Below are 19163 nucleotides of genomic sequence, written 5' to 3'. Positions count from 1 at the left end.
AATCACAGACTATGAAACAAGAGGAGGAGCAATGCAGATGAGGTGTTTTTCCTGCAGCTATAGCAACCTGTACCTGAAGGAGGGCAGAGTAAAGGGTTATATACATCCCTGCCATGCCAGTGTGTAATTGGGTGAAGTCGGCACACAGCAGTGATGAATCATCTGTGCTTTGTGGTAACCTTAATGTTAATCTGGGGTTAAATGGGCAATCTGGGATTGGTACATCTATTTTTTCTTATTAGTGATACAGCCATTAATTCTTGAAGAGTCAAACTCATAAATGAGTCATGAGGCCGATTCAGACTTAGGAAATGTATCCCTTTTTATGCGTTTTGGTTCAAGCACTTCTCAGTATTTGGTATTCAGACTTACCTAATGCAGGTGCGTAACAAGGTTTGCAGGTGTGGCTCCCTTGCGTGTACTGAATAAGTTTCATTAAAACCCAGAAAGCACACCCACTGGGTGGCCTACCAACTTGATGAGGGAGTTTTTCTTCAATTTGTTTTTCTGTTTATTTATCTAAAGCAATCCCTTTAGACACTGTGTACATTTAATTTGAATTAGAATGGCACAATATTTGAACGTAGCCAATGTTAATGACTGCAACAGCAATTGCACTGTTATTATGATTTTGTTACAGAAGTAGCAAGAACTCCAATCATTCCAATCATTCACCATGATCGTCCTACTAAAGGATCCACTAGTACATCTCTTACTGCAGATTGTGCTATGTAGCTAACTTTAACAAGAGGAAATTAATAGGTAAACGGTTTTTCTTGCATCGTGTTATGGGTATGCTTGTCATTGGTAAGGACTAGGAAGTTTTTTTTTGGATAAAAATAAACAAAATGGAGCTAAGCACAGGCAAAATCCTAGAGGAAAACCTGGTTCAGTCTGCTTTCCAACAGACACTAGGAGACAAATTCACCTTTCAGCAGGACAATAACATAAAGATACAAGGCCAAATATACACTGGAGTTGCTTATCAAGACGACATTGAATGTTCCTGAGTGGCCTAATTACAGTTTTGACTTATATAGGCTTGACAATCTATGGCAAGACTTGAAAATTGCTGTCTACAACAACCAACTTGACAGAGCTTGAAGAATAAAAAAAAATGAATATTGTGCAAATATTGTACAATCCAGGTGTGTAAAGCTCTTAGAGACTACAGCTGTAATCGCTGCCAAAGATGATTCTAAAATATATTAACTCTGGGAGATGAATACTTATCTAAATGTAATATTTCTATATTTCATTTTTAATAAATGTGCAAAGATTTCTAAAAACATGTTTTCACTTTGTCATTTTGTGGTATTGTGTGTAGATGGGTGAGCAAGTATTATTTTTTCATCCATTTTGAATTCAGTTTTTAACACAACAAAATGTGGAGTAAGTCAAGGGGTATGAATACTCTCTGAAAGCACTGTATTTCCCATTTGCAAAATGCTACTATGCTACATTTGCCTTCTTGCAATGAAATACTTCAACCACTAGAAACTGTGCATATGAATGGTTTAAAGTTTGCGGGGAGGAAAGCACATTTTCACGTCAAGTTAAGATTTTATAAATTATAAATTTTGCGTGAAAACTGGCGCATGCACATTTCGGGGTCTATTTTGTTCGTGTGCATGGTTTATAGATGAGGCCCCAGCTGAGGAAGATAGAGGAGATGGTGAAGCAGAATGGAGGACTGTATTACACCATTGAGATGGACCAGGAGGCTTAGATGAAGGTCCAAGAGAGCAGAGGAGGAGGAGGAGGAGGAGGAGAGAGGAGAGGAGGAGTAAGCGAGATAACAGGAATAGGAGAAGAAGTTAAGAGAAGACCAAAATAAAATGGTAGAAAGAGATAGTCTGATATTTCTATGTGGAAATTACAAACTTTAGAAGCTTTTTTAAAAACTCAAATACACTACAAGTTTGCATTTCCTGCCTAGCAGGAAAATTCTCAGCAACAAAATAGTGATCAAATTAAGATCCTATATCTGTACATAGTTAAAATCTCAAAGTAAACCATGTTTCAAAATGTAGACTGGTTTAATTAAAAACCACTGTCCTCTCTATTAGAATATGTTAATGATTCTGGGAAATCAGAGATCAGAAAAGAATAGGAGGAACTATAGAGGTGTGGTTTGCATGTTGCTGGAGGAACTGGTTTTATGGAATGATGACATAGCAGAGGTGGCCAGCAACCCTCCAATTGTTGGAGCTGCCGGTTTGACACACATGCACTCACGCACGAACACACACACAGTTTTGGAAAACTCCTAGCTCTGCCTTATTAATAACCTTGTGGTAGCTACCTGTAGAGTCATTGTTAGGTGTGACAGCAGCATTCCAGGAGAAACAAACGAATGCATTTGTCACATAGTCATTTGTTTGTATTTGGTTGTGTTCGTAAATTCACCCTGGAGTGTCAGAGTGCGCTCTGGGCTTTCGTAAATTCAGAGTGTTGTCAGATTGTCTGTTCATAGACTCAGAGCGTTTCACTCTCAGAGCGTTCAGAGGGTCACTGGTCACTCTGGCCGAGGAGTAGGGTTGATCCGAGCGTTCTGACCTCACAACGGCAGTCAAATATCCAAGCTAACTGCTTAACATGAAACAAACTAATATGTCACATACTCATTTGTTTGTCTTTAAGTTTGCAACCAACATGTCAGATGTTTCTGAGCTGATTTTGTTAAAATTATAAAACAAATATGCCTATTCTGTTTTTCTTTTACATGATATCCAATATCAATGACCCAGGGACTAAGGAGATGCAGTACTACATTATTTTTATTGAAGAAATACATTTTGTGTCATGTGTCACACACAGAGGAGATTCCAGTTCAACCAAGATTAACAAAAGTTTTGGTAGAACATGAAATCATTAATCTGACATAAATTCATATCATATTACAGTTATGTAATTTAGCAGATGCTCTTTTCCAGAGCAACTAGGGTTAAGTACCTTGATCAAAGGCACAGACAGATTTTTCACCTAGTCGGCACCTGGTCGGGATTCCAACCAGCGACCTTTTGGTTACTGGCCCAACGCTCTTAAATGCAAGGCTAAACATCACCCTCATATCACAATACCTTAAATACCCATTCCTTTACATATCAAACATATTTATATCTAAATCTGAAAATATTGCTATATACAGAACATGTTGATGGGAAGAAACATTTCATTAGTAGGTGTAACTTCTGTGGTCAGGTGATGAAACATTATATCAGCATTCAATCAAACACCTTATTCAATCTTCTATTGTTTGGCCCTAAAACATGCTGCAGCTAGTAATGCCAACCCACTTGTAACAGTTGCTAATAACAAGAGTTCCTTCTCCTCCTGTCTCTCATCTCTCTTTCTATGACAGCACAACAGTGATTCTGGGAAATCACAGACTATGAAACAAGAGGAGGAGCAATGCAGATGAGGTGTTTTTCCTGCAGCTATAGCAACCTGTACCTGAAGGAGGGCAGAGTACAGGGTTACATACATTCCTGCCATGCCAGTGTGTAATTGGGTGAAGTCGGCACACAGCAGTGATGAATCATCTGTGCTTTGTGGTAACCTTAATGTTAATCTGGGGTTAAATGGGCAATCTGGGATTGGTACATCTGTTTTATCTTATTAGTGATACAGCCATTCATTCTTGAAGACTCAAACTCATAAATGTGTCATGAGGCCGATTCAGACTTAGGAAATGTATCCCTTTTTATGCGTTTTGGTTCAAGCCCTTCTCAGTATTTGGTATTCAGACTTACCTAATGCAGGAGCGTATAAAGGTTTGCAGGTGTGGCTCCCTTGCCTGTACTGAATACGTTTCATTAAATCCCAGAAAACACACCCACTGGGTGGCCTACCAACTTGATGAGGGAGTTTTTCTTCAAAAAAAATTTGGTTTATTTATTTAAAGCTATCCCTTTAGATACTGTGTACATTTAATTTGAATTTGATTGGCACAATATTAGAACGTAGCCTATGGAGAATGCGTTCAGAGTGGAGACCAATGAAAGATAGCCATCAATACAATTTACACATTCAGTTCTTCAACCCATGGTAATGTTGGAAGATAAGTGTCACACCCTGATCTGTTTCACCTCTTTTGCTTGTCTCCACCCCCCACCAGGTGTCTCCACCCCCCACCAGGTGTCTCCACCCCCACCAGGTGTCTCCACCCCCCCCACCAGGTGTCTTCCATCTTCCCCATTATCCCATGTGTATTTACCTTCGTTTTCTTTTTTGTCTGTTGCCAGTTCGTCTTGTCAAGTCTTACCAGCATGTTTTCCTGGTTTCCAGTCCCTCTAGTTTCTGTTTTCTAGTCTTTCTGGTTTTGACCATTCTGCCTGCCCTGACCCTGAGCCTGCATGCCGTCCTGTACCTGTCAGACTCTGATCTGGTTACGAACCTTTGCCTGTCCTTGACCTACCCTTTGCCTGCTCCCCGTGTTATAATAAATTATCTAAGAACTGAACCATCCGCCTCCTGTGTCTGCATCTGGGTCATATCCTGAATCGTGATAATAAGTGTATTTAAGATGATGGAAATAGTAGGAAACAGAGAAAGTTACATAATTAAAACCTTTTGTGAGTGCCCAAAGGTTACATTTGGTACAGCTATCATTGTGCAATGCTATGCATCACCATCACCCACTGGGCACACATGTACGTCAGTTCAACGTCTAGTTTTGATTTACATTTGGTTGAGTTGTCAACTAACCGTGAATTCGACGTGAAATTAACAACAAATGCCACCATGTCATTGGATTTAAGTTAAAAGTTGGGTGAAAAAACTACGAAATTCCCTTACGTTGATGACTTTTTTCAAATCCAATCGGTTTTTGCTTGAAATGACCTGGCTGCAGTAGCCTATCTATTTGGCTTGCATCTCCAAGTTTCATCATTGCAAGTTAAAAGGCCATACAATTAATATGATGCATAAGGTCCCAGCATTCCTTACTTCACTGTGGGAAAGGGGCCCTTGTTGATAGCCTAGAATGTTCAGTTTGATTCACATTTGTCTCCATCAAGCAGAAGGAAAATTCATCTAAAACAATTGCTGTTTGTATTTACAATCCCCTTCTCCAAACAGATGAAGCCCTATTCATTTACCTAGCTTATATTTAAAAAATAAATTGTTTACAATATTTGTCATTTAGCAGACGCTCTTATCCAGAGTAACTTAGAGTAGTGACTGTATACATTTACTTCTTACTTCTCACTAGCTCTTATCAATAGTTCTTATCAATGTATACATTACAGTGCATAGATAATATAGATAATACAGATAATATCTCCATGCACTAGAGTTATTTATATCGGGAAAAAAGCAAGTAGATGTTTTTCTGATTGGAACCGACAGGGTTGCTCAACCTTATTCATGGTTTCCTCTCGCCTAAAACTGATGGAATTATTAGGAGATGAAGTCAAAGTCGGAATACAGCATATCTGTAGACACACCTCCATTCCTGTGATCTCCAACCTAAACCAATAACAGGGGCAAACTGAACGAAACGGGGAGGGACCTACTTGAAATTGTCCAATAGAAACTCTTGATTTACTTGCAAAATGGCTGGCACATGCGTTAACCCATGCTTAAATGTAAAGTCAGAATGCGCGTAAAGTCAGAATGCGCGTAGAGAGAAATGTGCATTACAAGGGAATGAAGTTCCATTTACGCACGCATAACTCTGGTCTGAATTTCCCCCCATGAGTTAGTTAAAATAGTAATTGGAAAAAAACACTATAGCTTGTTTGTTTAAAATTAGCAAAATATTTTTGTGTCATAGTCAGTCATTGCACCCATAGCTCTGTTTATGAATTTGTGACGGTTAGATTTCTCCAGGCCCATTCCTCAGCTGTTTACCAAAAACGTGGCAGAGTAAATACTTTTTTAAAATCATTTGAATCTAAAATTTCACCTTGCAAATGCCTACAATATAATGAGTAAATATCTCAAAATAATGGTTTCCATCAACGTTTTGTTTGTCTTAAACATCATGCATATAGTAAATGAGATTTCATAAACAGTAAAAACAAATAAAGTAGGACTGATGCCAAGAACTACATGATAAGGGTAAAACACATTTGGCCCTGAATATGATTATAGTCTTCATTGTGTGTTCAAATAAATCAACAATATGTTTGAAAAGTTTGAAAGCAAAATAGTTGAATAGAAGGAAGGTTTGGGACTGGTTGAAAGATCATGTAATCCCATCAACATACAGCAGGAGGCACCATTCAACTCTTAGAACTGAACAAGCTTCATCACTACTGATAACAGGCTATTGGAAATCCAAGGGAAAGTAATACATCATTTACTTTCAACATCATCTGTCATTACTGTAAAATGCAATTACATTTTATACAGTCAGTTTTAATACTTTACTGGAGGCCTCTTTCCAGGCAGGTAGACTAGCGGTTAGAAGTGTTGGGCCAATAAACGAGAGGTCGCTGGCAGGGCCAGACGGATTACCAGGACGTGTACTCTGAGCATGTGCTGACCAACTGGCATGTGTCTTCACTGACATTTTCAACATGTCCCTGACTGAGTCTGTAATACCAACATGTTTCAAGCAGACCACCATAGTCCCCGTGCCCAAGGACTCTAATATAACCTGCCTAAATGACTACCGACCCGTAGCACTGACGTCTGTAGCCATGAAGTGCTTTGAAAGGCTGGTCATGGCTCACATCAACAGCATTATCCCAGAAACCCTAGACCCACTCCAATTTGCATACCGCCCCAACAGATCCACAGATGATGCAATCTCTATTGCACTCCACACTGCCCTTTCCCACCTGGACAAGAGGAACACCTACGTGAGAATGCTATTCATTGACTACAGCTCAGCATTCAACACCATAGTGCCCTCTAAGCTCATCACTAAGCTAAGGATCCTGGGACTAAACACCTCCCTCTGCAACTGGATCCTGGACTTCCTGACGGGCCGCCCCAGGTGGTAAGGGTAGGTAACAACACATCTGCCACACTGATCCTCAACACGGGGGCCACTCAGGGATGCGTGCTCAGTCCCCTCCTGTACTCTCTGTTCACCCATGACTGCATGGCCAGGCACGACTCCAACACCATCATTAAGTTTGCCAACGACACAACAGTGGTAGGCCTGATCACCGACAACGATGAGACAGCCTATAGGGAGGAGGTCAGAGATCTGGCCGTTAGGTGCCAGGACAACAACCTCTCCCTCAACGTGACCAAGACAAAGGAGATGATTGTGGACTACAGGAAAAAAAAGAGGACCGAGCACGCCCCCATTCTCATCGACGGGGCTGTAGTGGAACAGGTTGAGAGCTTCAAGTTCCTTGGTGTCCACATCACCAACGAACTATCATGGTCCAAACACACCAAGACAGTCATGAAGAGAGCACGACAAAGCCTATTCCCCCTCAGGAGACTAAAAAGATTTGGCATGGGTCCTCAGATCCTCAAAAAATTCTACAGCTGCACCATCGAGAGCATCCTGACTGGTTGCATCACCGCCTGGTATGGCAACTGCTTGGCCTCCGACTGCAAGGCACTACAGAGGGTAGTGCGTACGGCCCAGTACATCACTGGGGCAAAGCTTCCTGCCATCCAGGACCTCTATACCAGGTGGTGTCAGAGGAAGGCCCTCAAAATTGTCAAAGACTCCAGCCACCCTAGTCATAGACTGTTCTCTCTGCTACCGCACGGCAAGCAGTACCGGAGTGCCAAGTCTAGGTCCAAAAGACTTCTCAACAGCTTCTACCCCCAAGCCATAAGACTCCTGAACAGCTAATCATGGCTACCCGGACTATTTGCACTGCCCCCCCACCCCATCCTTTTAAACCTGCTGCTACTCTGTTAAGTATTTATGCATAGTCACTTTAACTCTACCCACATGTACATATTACCTCAACTACCTCAACTAGCCGGTGCCCCCGCACATTGACTCTGCAACGGTACCCCCCTGTATATATAGCCTCCCTACTGTCACTTTATTTTACTTCTGCTCTTTTTTTCTCAACATTTTTTTTTTGTTGTTGTTTTATTTGTACTTGTTTTGTTTAAAATAAATGCACTGTTGGTTAAGGGCTGTAAGTAAGCATTTCACTGTAATGTCTGCACCTGTTGTATTCGGTGCATTTGACCAATACAATTTGATTTGATTTGATTTTTGATTTGATTTGAATCCCCGAGCCGACTAGCTGAAACATCTGTCGACATGCCCTTGAGCAAGGCACTTAACCCTAATTGTTCATGTGGTTCACTCTGGATGAGAGCGTCTGCTAAATGACTTAAATGTAAGAACAGCAGAAGAGCAATCATGAATTAAAGGACCAAATCTAGTTACATATTTGTGTTAATATGAGAGCAGGGTTTACTGATTCCATGACAGATATGTGAGCTGGGTTTACTGATTCCATGACAGATATGAGTGCAGGGTTTACTGATTCCATGACAGATATGAGTGCAGGGTTTACTGATTCCATGACAGATTGAGCCGACAACAATAACAACATTGTTGAGATTAGTAGTGACCAGGGCCCGTAGGAGTGCTGACCTAATATCCGTTTTGACTTTTAGATCATAATGAATAAGATTATATGGACAGATCCTAGATCAGTACTCCTACTCTGAGATGCTTTGTGGATACGGGCCGTGATGGGTTGACAGCCGCTGGACCTGGGTTCTAGTGGGCTCACTGTGTTTGTTTACATAAATGATTATCTGATCATGTGTATCTGGTGATCTAGTCATTAGTTCTTGTTGCTTTTATTTTTAAGGATTTTACAGGGTAGGATTAAGGCCTTTCATTGGCCTGGCTTGTAACTCTCGTCACAAAATATCTGAATACTTGGTCAGATGAAATCAGGGAAAGATATTGCTGGATGAATCTCTCTTTTAATCCCTTGATGACTAACAGGTTCAGACCCATATCAGGACTGACTTAACAGAAGTAGGCTAGCACTGCTGATGAATATTAGGGCTTCATCTATCTTTTAAAATAATCTATATATTGTCTCTCTTTATTGGGCATTTATTAATTTCCAAATATTTAATAACCAAAGTTTGATAATTGCATCAAGAAACATGTTCCATCACCAAAGCCCTTCCATCTATATACATTAGAATCTTTTTTTAAAGTAGGTTCCCGCTTTATTTGAAGTGCATCTTATAAAGGCTTCATAAAGGCTTCATAAGCACTACATAGATGCTTCACAAATAATCTATAACCGTACATCATGCTCTATAAAGATTCATAATGTGGCATAGCTGTGTGACAAAACCATCAATGTATTTGTTCACATTTATTTATCTTTTATAGAGCATGAAACATTATTATACTGTAGATGATGTATGACCCATTTATGTAGGGCTTATTGTACAGTATTAATCTACTCTACTGCTACTACTTGACATTAAGTAAAGATGGAAGAGTCACACTGCCTCCTCCCCTCTTCCTCATCTTCAGTCATGGTCATTTAAAAGTTGATGTGCTGCAAAAGCTGCAATTGGAAGTCATGGTCCTCCTGCCAAAATTACTGCCGATCCGTATGAAAGGTTCATCCTCTTTCTGGAAACTGTAACTGTGTTTGTACACTACAGTGAACTCTTCTGGATATATATATATTTCAGTACACACTTTTAGATAATTTTTTAATTTACAGACCCGCACACAGATTGTCAAACAATACATTGTAAATGTGCATATTTGGAAAAATGTGCACCTCAAAATGAAATTCATAACCAGATTATCTCTCCAAACAGCACTAAATTGAAGATGGTATGTTCCCCCGTGAGCTCTGATAAAAAGGCAAAAATAGAATCAGATAAAACATTTTTTGGGTGCTTTACTTGTTTCAGAAACATGCCAGCCAAAGGTCTTCTGCAAACTGTCCAGGTTTTCAGACGCAAAAAAGAGCCTCCGCTGTCGCTCACTGCAAGAGGGGGATTGGCTCATCAAGGTGAACAGCAGACCCCTTGAGATGATTGAGCCAGCCGATCTCCAGAACAAGCTGCTGGAGCCAGTGCTGCTGCTGGGCATTTAGCGTTTTGCTTGAGTTAACATCAGAGTCAGAGTGAAGGGTGGTGGACACGTGGCACAGATCTACGCTATCCTTCAGACCATCTCCAAAGCCCTGATCACATACTACCAGGAATATGTGGATGAGGCCTCCATGAAGGAGATCAAGAATATGCTGATCCAGTGCGATAGGACCCTGCTGGTGTCCAAGAAGTTTGGTGGACCTGGAGCCCGTGCCCACTACCAGAAATCTGCACATTACAGACCCATAAATGTAATACATTACGACAGTAAAGTAATAACAAAACCAGACATTTTAATCAAAAAGGGTTTATTAAATATTAGCCACTGTCAGTATCGACCGTCAGTAGGCCTAATAACAACACATATTCAACTGCCAATTTATTGTTAGTTCCCTTCAGTTGGTATAAATTGAACGACAATGTACATTACCGTTTGATTTAGTTTCATTGTTTCGTTTCCCTTCATTTCCTTCCTCTGTAAACGTCGTCATGGCAGTAACAGTTGTTAATATAAGAAGTAGCAGGTTTATGGTTCGGCCCACGGTTCACGGCGACTGGACCGTTGTCATACAGTTCCATGATTAGGGGGGATTCATTGGACCATTGTTCAACCCCTATTTTACACTTCTTTCGACCTTCCAATATTTCATGGATTGAACTTGAATATGACAACTTTCAGGACTGCTGTATTTTTGATTAATCAATATATTTTGTGCTTAAAGGCTCTCCAAACCTGTTTTTTTTTAATCATACATACTTTCCTAACCCTAAAATGTGCCTAAATAATCTCCAAGATAAGAGTATTTTTTTCTACCAGTTGGTGCTGAAACAGAAACAAATATGCATATATTTAGATGGATTTCTTTCATTGATCCCTAATATTCTGAACCCATTCTCTTGGTGTCTTCTATTGAGTCTGTCTACAAAATTCTAATTAAAGCAGTGCCGATTTTAGCATGTAAATCTTGGTGGGGCAAACTCAAAAAGTATTTGGGGGATGCATGCCAGCAAAGCCACTACACTACATAGCACAACACTAAACAATACATTAATTGCACTATAACGGTGTCAAACGGTGTCCATAAACTGTTAGGGCCTACATAAAGCTGTCCCAACAGCAGAGCTGTCTTTTCAGCACCATGTAGTGAATCCTTACCACTGCTACACCTGGCTATCAGCGGAGCCTTGTCTGGCAGCGAAACAGTTAATTCACTGCCTTTTTTAAAATACATAGCTGATTTGGTTGACTTGCTGAAACAAATGTGGTTTCTAGTGACAGTTGAGATGTACACACTATGGCACAAGGGGAACGATGAGCGGATATGAGGCAATCCGTAATTTCGTTACATTAACGACATTAATGAGCGAGCTAACACGGACGTAGTCACCATAATGATTTGTTCAGCACTTTTGAAATGTACAGAGACAGAATTCCGAACATGGGCCGTTCTTACAGTATTCTCCCTGTACACAAAGTCAGAACCATGGGATAAATAAAGGGGGCATATAAACAGACAATGAAAGCTCTTAAAATATTTGATGATGACATTTCTCTAAAACAGGCTATAGGCTACATCTGCACCACCAAGTCAGAACAGTAAGCTAAGTTATGAGGGGTAAATAGACCAAATTATTAGGGTGAGGCACATGGGCTACTAACAGCTTACTACACAACATACACTTAGTATTACTTTCTTAGCTACAGTATACATATCTCGCTGGCATATTACATTTATGCAGCAACATACAATACATTTTTGGACTCACCTTGTTGTGCTGTGCTCACTTGAACAGGAAGGTGGCGCGGCGGTCCTTCTTGTGTGAAATTTTGTCGTCAAACTTTGTCATCAAAGTCTGACATTCTCTGGATTTATGGTGCTTTCAAGACAACTGAGAACTCGGAAAAAAAACCCAGGTTGAATCATGACGTCAGTGATCTTCAGGTCGGAGCTCTAGAGCCTCGAGTTCGCATCTTGGAATTCCAAGTTGGATGACCGTATTGGAGCTAGTTTTTTTCAGTGTTGAACTCTCTGAAGTCTGAGATTTCCCAGTTCCGAGTTTCCAGTTGTTTTGAACGTGGCAGAAGTCATGCTGGATTGACAGCATGGCCAATGTATTCAACCTTTTCTGAATGTTTATCCTTTTAAGCTTGGAAAAGAGACCCTTAAACCCAGACTTGGACCAGACATCCTCTCCACCGAACATCAGGCTAGTGATTGCTTTGCAACGCTTGTTGTTAGCCACTGATTGCTTCCAAACCACTCATTGTTGAATTTGCGATTTCCAACTTGAGTGTAATGTTTATGTCCAATGGCCGATGAGCACCGATGTTTTATCTATAATTTCTCTTCATATGAAAAGGATTGAAAAGGATTTGCCAGTAGATTGTTGACTTGATTCATGATGACGACTGCTTGTCTAGCTTGCTAGCTAAGATTTCGAAAGTATGATGTTGACATGATCATTCCAATCAAAGCTATGGTAGATATAACGTGATTTGACGTCATTTTATCTGTGGCCAATGACCTTGAGCCATCTTGGATGGGCACTTCTAATGTAAATCTATGGCAGCACCCAAGGGGGTTGAACTTTTTAGCTCTCCCCGTAGAGTTTGCGGTGAAGTAGTATCCCCATGAGTGACAGAACACTGAGCCAATCACGGCGCAACTAGAGAACATTACCAACCCCTACGCTCCGTATTTTCCACTGGCTGCCCCACCACCACAGATAGCACTGAGCTAGACTGAAACACCTGCATTTAGGAGCTGCCTTACTCAAGAAAGCAAAAAAGAGACCATGTTTTTATGTGTCTTTATTAACTAATTATTTTTTTTTTTTACATTGTTTGCACACGTATAAAAATAACATGCTAAACAGGTGGGGCTCTGTGTCACGATCGTCTGAAGAAGCGGACCAATACGCAGCGCGTGGAGTGAACATAATGACTTTATTAAATAAAGCAACCACGAAAAAACAACAAATGACGATAGTGAAGTCCTCTGTAACACTAACAGAAACATGGAACAAAAACCCACAAACCAAGGAGAAACCACACCGTTTAAATATGGCTCCCAATCAGAGATAACGAGCCGACAGCTGACACTCGTTACCTCCGATTGGGAGTCATATGACTAATCAAGAACAAACACCCAACATAGAAATGAACAACTAGAATCCCCAACATAGAAATACACCCAAACAATGAAAATGAACAACCCTGGCTCAATAATCAAAGTCCATGGAGCCAGAGTGTCACAGTACCCCCCCCTAAAAGTGCGCACTCCGGGCGCACCAGCATACAGTCTAGGGGAGGGTCTGGGTGGGCGTCTGTCCATGGTGGCGGCTCTGGCCCAGGTCGTGGTCCCCACCCCACCTTAGTCACTATCCGCTTCCGTAGGCCCCTCCACCTGACCACCCCCCAATTAAACCCCACTGGATTAAGGGGCGGCACCGGACTAAGGGGCAGCACCGGACTAAGGGGCAGCACCGGACTAAGGGACAGTACCTGACTAAGGGGCAGCACCGGACTGAATGGCGGATCCTGGCTGGCTGGCTCTGGCGGATCCTGGCTCGACGGCTCTGGCGGATCCTGGCTGGACGGCTCTGGCGGATCCTGGCTGGACGGCTCATGGCTGGCTGACGGATCTGGCTGCTCATGGCTGGCTGACGGATCTGGCTGCTCATGGCAGGCGGAAGGCTCTGGCTGATCCCGTCTGGCGGAAGGCTCTGGCTGATCCCGTCTGGCGGAAGGCTCTGGCTGATCCGGTCTGACGGAAGGCTCTGGCTGCTCCTGTCTGGCGGAAGGCTCTGGCTGATCCTGTCTGGCGGACGGCTCTGGCTGATCCTGTCTGGCGGACGGCTCTGGCTGATCCTGTCTGGCGGAAGGCTCTGGCTGATCCTGTCTGGCGGAGAGCTCTAGCGGCTCCGGTCTGGCGGACGGCTCTGAAGGCTCATGGCAGACGGGCGGCTTTGCAGGCTCAGTACAGACGGGCAGTTCAGACGGCGTTGGGCAGACGGACAGTTCAGACGGCGTTGGGCAGACGGGCAGTTCAGGCGCCGTTGGGCAGACGGGCAGTTCAGGCCCCGTTGGGCAGACGGCAGACTCTGGCCGTCTGAGGCGCACCGTAGGCCTGGTGCGTGGTGCCGGAACTGGAGGTACCGGGCTGAGGACACGCATCTCAGGGCTAGTGCGGGGAGAAGCAACAGGGCATGCTTGGCCCTGGGGACGCACCGTAGGCCTGATGCGTGGTGCCGGAACTGGAGGTACCGGGCTGAGGACACGCATCTCAGGGCTAGTGCGGGGAGAAGCAACAGGGCATGCTTGGCCCTGGGGACGCACCGTAGGCCTAGTGCGGAGAGCAGGAACAGGCCGGGCTGGGCTGGCGACGCGCACCGTATCTCTGGTGCGAGAGGCCGGAACAGGCCGGGCCGGGCTGGCGAAGCGCACCGTATCCCTGGTGCGTGGAGTAGGAACAGGCCGGGCTGGGCTGGCGACGCGCACCGTATCCCTGGTGCGAGTGGCCGGAACAGGCCGGGCCGGGCTGGCGAAGCGCACCGTATCCCTGGTGCGTGGAGTAGGAACAGGCCGGGCTGAGCTGGCGACGCGCACCGTATCCCTGGTGCGAGTGGCCGGAACAGGCCGGGCTGGGCTGGCGACGCGCACCGTAGGCTTCGTTGAGGCTCAGGAACAGGCCGGGCTGGGCTGGCGGCGCGCACCGTACACTTAGTGCGAGGGGCCGGAACAGGCCGTACCGTACTGGGGACACACACTACTGGCTGTACCTCGGGATTAGGAACGGGCCGGACCGGACTGGATACACACCTCAGTCTCTCACGCCGTGCCTCTACATCTCCTTTCCCTACTTTGGCCAGTGACCCCTTAACCTGGTAGCCTCCTGAATCCGTCCCTTCTCTGCCTCCGTCAGCCCCCTTAACCTGGTAGCCTTCTGAATCTGCCTTGTGGCAGCCTCCTGCTGCTCAGTCGCCTCAAGCCATGTGCCCCCCAAAAAACTTTTTGGGGTTGCCTCTCGTCCTTCCGACGATGGCCCTGCCGATGCCGTTGCTCCTCTCGCCGTCGCCTCTCCACCGTCTCGTTCCATGGTCGGCGATCCATACCATCCAGGATCTCCTCCCAAGTCCAGGACCCTTTACCGTCCAACAGTTCCATCCATGTCCAGACCCTTTGCTCCTGGACGCGCTGCTTGGTCCTTTTATGGTGGGTTTTTCTGTCACGATCGTCTGAAGAAGCGGACCAATACGCAGCGCGTGGAGTGAACATAATGACTTTATTAAATAAAGCAACCACGAAAAAACAACAAATGACGATAGTGAAGTCCTCTGTAACACTAACAGAAACATGGAACAAAAACCCACCAACCAAGGAGAAACCACACAGTTTAAATATGGCTCCCAATCAGAGATAACGAGCCGACAGCTGACACTCGTTACCTCCGATTGGGAGTCATATGACTAATCCTAGAAATAAACGTGACAGAAATGCAACCATAGAAAATCACCCAAAACCCAACATAGAAATACACCCAAACAATGAAAATGAACAACCCTGGCTCAAATAATCAAAGTCCATGGAGCCAGAGTATCACACTCTGTCCCACCTAACCTGAATGACGGGTCGCCACTGAATTAAAGGTACAATGTATTTAACCCATAAGAGTAAATTCGGAGGTTGGGTAATGTGCCATGTCGATACTTTTTTTGGCAGGAGAGGTATATTTAATGAAACTCTGGCTGTAAATGTAGGTAGTACATCGTAAAGCAGGGCATCCCCGATTCCCCACTGATCTAAACTTTTTGGAAAATGGCAAGTTTACTTTCTCATAATGCGGTGCGTTGTTGATCGGGGGCATTTTCATTAGGAGGAATACTGTGGATGGCTAAAATAAAGATGGTGATCATAATTCCTCAATTTAAATATTATGGGGAAACCTACACATTTGTCAGCCGAGCACAAGTTATCTTATTATTGTCTAGACCTAGAATAAAAACCTCCAGGTTTCCGTCACTAAAGTCAATTGAACGAAAGAAGTGATTACAGGGGGCAGTTTGGAAAAACTATTCTTGTGCGGATCGTTTCCTGGAAAACGCACATGCTGGGGTAATAATTACATATCCAACATTCCACAGTAACACTAGTCCAGTCCGAATAGGGCTAAAGACTAGTATTACAATGGAATGGGTCGTGGAAATTCTACCCAATAAGGGGAGACTTTGTTATTTCTACAAACAATTATACTTTATTTATAAATTAATTATTGCAATAATGGAGCTGGTCGGACATGCAGTTCTTAGGTGTACGCCAGAGAGCTCGAATGACACAAGGAGTACATAACCCTTATATAGGCAACCCCCTGTAATTCTTTTTTTTTCCTCATTAAAAATGTACCGTTATGACGGAAGCCTGGAGGATCTTCTAGGCGTGAAGATATTTCAAATGTCTAGGGATAGCATAATATTGGCTTAATGGCCTTCAGTTCAGAGAAAGTCCAAATAATCATGCATATCAATAAGAACCATGAAGTGTAACCTATGCAGACATTTAATTAACTGACACATTTGGCAATTTATCAATTCATTGGTACAATATTGTCCACTTCATCTTTTAAAAGAGAAGTATTGCACTAGAAAGGTTGATATGTGACAAAACAGAACATTCATCTGTATGCTACCTGCATAGCACTTTGTTTTAAGCATAAATCTGTTCCCATGTTCCCATGTTCTTACCTAAACTGGTAGCAGCACCTGTAATATCTCTGTTATATCCCTCAAAACACAGGGATGACGATTCACACGGGATAAGTATTATCAGAGGACCTGGGAGTTTGCAGAAAAATAGTAGGTTTTTAGGGCTGGGATAATAACCTTCCTTCCAAGTAATAAGTATTGACATGGCAGATTCGTACGAGAATAAAATTAGGATGTGGTGATTTCTGCTTGTGCTCATAATTACATTACCTGAGCTCCCCCAGAAAAACTGATCCTGTCCGAATAGGACTTAAGCCCGGGTGGGGGGGCATACATTTAGCTATTTGATTTTAAGACCCCTTGAAGTATAAAAAAAATATATAAAAACATTATTTGATACAGTTATTTTGGGCCCGTACAAACACATTGACCAACAGATTCACTACATGGAACAACAGATAGTCCCCAAAATAAATCAAAAGGAAGTTTGTTCTGAAGTGTCGGTCCTATTTCTGAGAGATATAAGAAAGATCAGGATCTTTGTTCTTTTCTTTACATTTATTTAACCCCTTATTTTTTACACAAAGTCTCCATATATACATTACTTCCATTCATTTTTTCCAACTGGTACTGGGGGACGTTCAGACGAGTCTTGTGAGGCCTGTGGGTGTCCTAGAGCAAACTGACATGTACTTGTTCGTGAGAGTCTCACCTTTTCACAGAGGGGTCATATTAGTGTGTAGCCCAAACTGTTTGGACGCTATAGACAGAAGTTGGCAGATCGGCTGTACCGACTTCAGATGAGTCCCAAGACGCTTATGGGGGTCGTAGAGCAAAACGGAGAACACCATCATGTTTGTGAGAGTCTCATCTTTTCATAGAAGCCAAACCGTTCGGACGCTACGGACAATGTTGTGAGAAGACCGATTTTTGGGATGTCTCATGGTCTGTCAAACACCGCTCTAGCTCTGTAACCTTTAACAACAGATGCGGAAGTGTGACATAAACGGATGCAGTGGATTGAGACACATCTAATGCAGAAAAAAAAGATACACTACATGACCAAAAGTATGTGGACACCTGCTCGTCGATCAACTCATTCCAAAATGATGGGCATTAATATGGAGTTGGTCCACCTTTGCTGCTATAACAGCCTCCACTCTTCTGGGAAGAATTTCACATAGATGTTGGAACATTGCTGCAGGGACTTGCTTCCATTCAGCCACAAGAGCATTAGTGTGGTCGGGCACTGATTAGGCCTGGCTCGCAGTCGGCGCTCCAATTCATCCCAAAGGTGTTAGATGGGGTTGAGGTCAGGGCTCTGTGCAGGCCAGTCAAGTTCTTCCACACCGATCTCGACAAACCATTTCTGTATGGACTTCACTTTGTGCACAGGGGCATTGTCATGCTGAAACAGGAGAGGGCCTTCCCCAAACTGTTGCCACAAAGTTGGAAGCACAGAATCGTCTAGAATGTCATTGTATGCTGTAGTGTTAAGATTTCCCTTCACTGGAACTAAGGGGCCTAGCCCGAACCATGAAAAACAGTCCCAGACCAAGATTCCTCCTACACCTAACTTTACAGTTGGCACAATGCATTGGGGCAGGTAGCGTTGTCCTGGCATCCGACAAACCCAGTTTTGTCCGTCGGACGGCCAGATGGAGAAGTGTGATTCATCAATCCAGAGAACGCGTTTCCTTTGCTCTGGAGTCCAATGGTGGCAAGCTTTCCAGCCGACGCTTGGCATTGCGTATGGTGATCTTAGGCTTGTGTGCGGCTGCTCTGCCATGGAAACCCATTTCATGAAGCTCCCGACAAACAATTATTCTGCTGACGTTTCTTCCAGAGGCAGTATGGAACTTGGTAGTAATTGTTGCAACTGAGGACAGACAATTTTTTCGTGTTACACGCTTCAGCACTTGGCAGTCCTGTTCTGTGAGCTTGTGTGGCCTACCAATTTGCTGCTGAGCTGTTGTTGCTCCTAAACGTTTCCACTTCAAAATAACATAACTTACAGTTGACTGTGGCAGCTCTAGCAGGGCAGAAATTTGACGAAAATGACTTGTTGGAAAGGTGGCATTCTATGACGGTGCCACGTTGAAAGTCACTGAGCTCTTCAGTAAGGCCATTCAACAGTCAATGTTTGTCTATGGAGATTGCATGGCTGTGTGCTCAATTTTATATACCTGTCATTAACGGGTGTGGCTGAAATAGCCGAATCCACTAAGTTTAAGGGGTGTCCACATAATTTTGTATATATAGTGTATCTTTAGCTTAAACTGACAGATTTTGATGCTAATTAGATTTCCGTGGGTGCGCAGACATCGACATTAGGGGGTAAAGGGATGGCTTCAGATAAATGTACTTTAAACCCAATTTAATTTAATTTTTTACATTTCACTTTATTAGATATTGTTGAAATCTGAGTAATTTATACA

General features: G+C 43.3%; 1 pseudogene; it reads left to right on the top strand.

The window, feature by feature from the left end:
• The first annotated feature begins 9844 nt into the window (after positions 1 to 9844).
• On the top strand, positions 9845 to 16822 carry LOC121559948 (annotated as a pseudogene).
• The last annotated feature ends 2341 nt before the right edge of the window (positions 16823 to 19163 follow it).

This window comes from Coregonus clupeaformis, chromosome 38 (assembly GCF_020615455.1).
Source record: "Coregonus clupeaformis isolate EN_2021a chromosome 38, ASM2061545v1, whole genome shotgun sequence".
NCBI lineage: Eukaryota > Metazoa > Chordata > Actinopteri > Salmoniformes > Salmonidae > Coregonus > Coregonus clupeaformis.
Note: the sequence above shows the minus strand (reverse complement) of the source record. Positions and strands in the feature narration are given on the sequence as shown.